At 39.0% G+C, this 3,358-nt stretch overlaps 1 pseudogene; it reads left to right on the top strand.

Annotated features, from left to right (window-relative positions):
• Nucleotides 1-200: 200 nt before the first annotated feature.
• LOC118884421 lies at nucleotides 201-1,785 on the top strand (annotated as a pseudogene).
• The last annotated feature ends 1,573 nt before the right edge of the window (nucleotides 1,786-3,358 follow it).

Raw genomic sequence — 3,358 nt, 5'->3', positions numbered from 1 at the left:
CTCTTTGGGAAAAAAAAAAAAAAAAGATGAGTGTTGGGGTGTGAAGCCCCAGGGCCTGGGTGGGCTGATGGCTGCCACCATGTCCTTGCCTGCATGATGCTGGGCTTCAAGGCAGCCCAGTGCTGCCTGGCTGGGGCCACAACAGCTGTGACAGCTGCTACAGAGAGGAAGGAGAATGTCACAGCCCTAGTTTGGGAGTCATGAGTGTATCTTTCCAGGATCTTCACCCTGATGGAGAACCTGGAAGTAAAGCCTACAGAACGCACACCCTGAAGTTCTGTGGGCTTTACACCCACCCCCCTCAGGCTACACCCTGAAGTTTTTCACTCTCACTAGTCTACACTCAGCCTCCAGCACCAGCTTCTGGCTCACAGCTCCTGCTCCAGGAAATTGAAAAAGGCCCTTCAGCTCTGCTAGGTCAATAGTAGGAAGTGTCACAGTCTGATATTTCTGTTGGGTGCCTTTTTATGTCTGTGTCCTGTACAGTTTTTCTTTTTGTTTATTTCATCTTCAGTGAAGTGACTCAGCTGCTTAAGAGTTTGTCCATCAAGGGCTATGGGCCCCTTGTATTACTACCCCCCCCCCAAATTCTATCCCTGTTTCACTCCAAGTCTGGTATTAGAGTCATAATTAAATGCAAACAAAATTGTGATATGATAGATAATCATATTGAAGATCCAGAAGAAGGCAATGTGAAGTTCTCTTCTGAACTGGATATGATTTTTAATGAGAGTGATCAGGAATTGTGATACTTAGACTATCAGAAACATGCCTTTATATGATTATTAGTAACTACTTGGGCAATCATGGAGATTTGTCAGATACAAGGAGTGAAGCATGTAAAAAAAGTCTTGTCTGACTGGTTTGGGTTGTCTAGTCAAAGAGACACTAAGCCACTAGTGTTGTAATTTGTTTCTGTAATGAAGCTTTGTTGGCCTTGCTCAGGACAATGCACAGAGTCACAGATGGCACACGAGCACATCATCTCCATGAAATCATCTTTGTGGATAATGATAGTGACTTTGGTGATCTAAATGGAGAGCTAGATGAATATGTCCAAAGTAAGAAATACAAGTGTGAGGGATTGATTGGAGGAAGAATGATTGGAGCAGCCCATGGTCTAAGAGAACTTCTGATGTTTCTGGAGTGCAACTGTGAGGTGAATGTGATACGGCTGCAGCCTTTGCTGGCTGTTATCCAGGAGGACCAGCAGACCATGGCTTGCCTAGTGATTATCATTAGTGTGGATGCACTCACCAATGGCTCACTGTCCTCTATGATACAGGAAGGATTCAGCTGGGGGATGCACTTCAAGAGGGATCTTGTTCCCATTTCTGAGCTATGAAGGCCAGAAGGAGCTACTGCATCAATAAATTCACTTACAACGGCTGGAGAATTGTTTGCCACGAACAGATACTATTGCAATGAATTGGACAGTGTGACAGTGACATGGATTTCCTGGAAGGAGAAAATGTGGAAATATCATTTAGGATCTGAATGTGTACAGGTAAGCTCTTTATGATCCCTTCCTCTATAATAAGAGATGTTTTCTGAAAAAGGTAATCATATGGTTCTCCTGAAGGCTAGGACACCATGACACATAACTCCTTCAGGTTGGCACATGTTTGGTTGAATAAATATAAAAAGTATTATATTTCCTTAAGGTGTGATCTGAGGGCCAACAGCTATGGAAATAACCATGAGTGTGTTGAATTGAGAAAAAAATTGAGCTGTAAATTATTTAAGTGATATCTGGAACGTACTTACCCAGAAATGCAGATATAAACACAAGGACAATTTGAAAGTCGACAAAATAAGTGTGAGAAAAAGCAGTTAAGAAACTATTGCTTAGCCTAGAGAAGAACCAGAGGAAACCAGAGGAGACCTGAGGAGAGTCTGATGTAAGTCAGGACTTGGTTACCTCACACTATGTGCTGGAAATTTTTAAAAAATTTTTATTAGGGTATAGTTGATTTACAAAGTTATGTTCATTTCAGGTGTACAGCAAAGTGAATCTGTTATACATATATATATATATATATATATATATCCACTTTTTTAAAGATTATTTTCCCATATAGACCATTACAGTGTACTGAGTAGAGTTCCCTGCGCTATACAGTAGGTCCTTATTAGTTATCTATTTTATATATAGTAGTGTGTAATGTCAATCCCAATCTTCCAATTTATCCCTCCCCTCCTTTACCTTCCCCTACTCCAGGTAACCATAAGTTTGTTTTCTACATCTGTACCTCTATTTCTGTTTCGTAGATAAGTTCATTTGTACTCTTTTTTTTAGATTTCACATATAAAGCGATATCATATGATGTTTGTTTTTCTCTGTCTGACTTACTTCACTCAGTATGACAATCTATAGGTCCATCCACGTTGCTGCAAATGGCATTATTTTGTTCTTTTTTTTGGCTGAGTAATATGGCATTGCATATATGTACCGCATCTTCTTTATCCATTTCTCTGCTGATGGACATTTAGGTAGCTTCCATGTCCTGGCTATTGTAAAAAGTGCTGCAATGAATATTGGGGTGTGTGTATCTTTTTGAATTATGGTTTTCTCTGGATATATGCCCAGGAGTGGGATTGCTGGATCAACTGGTAGCTCTGTTTTTAGTTCTTTAAGGAACCTCCATACTGTTCTCCATAGTGGCTGTACCAGTTTACATTCCCTACAACAGTGTAGGAGGTTTCCCTTTTCTCTACACCCACTCCAGCATTTATTGTTTGTAGATTTTTTGATCATGGCCATTCTGATCAGTGTGAGGTGATACCTCATTGTAGTTTTGATTTGTATTTCTCTAATAAGTAGTGATGTTGAGCATCTTTTCATGTGCTTTTAAACCATCTGTAAGTCTTCTTTGGAGAAATGTCTATTTAGATCTTCCACCCATTTTCTGATTGGGTTGTTTGTTTTTTGTTTTTGAGCTGCTTGAGCTGTTTGTATATTTTGGGAGATTAGTCCCTTGTCAGTTGCTTCATTTACAAATATTTTCTTTAATTATGACAACTGTCTTTTCATTTTGTTTATGGTTTCCTTTGCTGTGCAAAAACTTTTAAGTTTAATTAGATCCCATTTGTTTATTTTTGTTTTTATTTTCATTACTCTAGGAGATGTATCAAAAAATATCTTGATGAGATTTATGTCAGAGAGTGTTCTGTCTATGTTTTCCTCTAAGAATTGTATAGTATCTTGCCTTACATTTAGGCCTTTAATCCATTTTGAGTTTATTTTTGTTGTATGGTGTTATGGTGTGTTCTAATTTCATTCTTTTACATGTAGCTGTCCAGTTACCCCAGTGCCACTTATTGAAGACACTGTCTTTTCTCCAGTATCTTTTCTTCA

Source organism: Balaenoptera musculus, chromosome 18 (assembly GCF_009873245.2).
Source record: "Balaenoptera musculus isolate JJ_BM4_2016_0621 chromosome 18, mBalMus1.pri.v3, whole genome shotgun sequence".
NCBI classification, from domain to species: Eukaryota; Metazoa; Chordata; class Mammalia; order Artiodactyla; family Balaenopteridae; genus Balaenoptera; species Balaenoptera musculus.
Note: the sequence above shows the minus strand (reverse complement) of the source record. Positions and strands in the feature narration are given on the sequence as shown.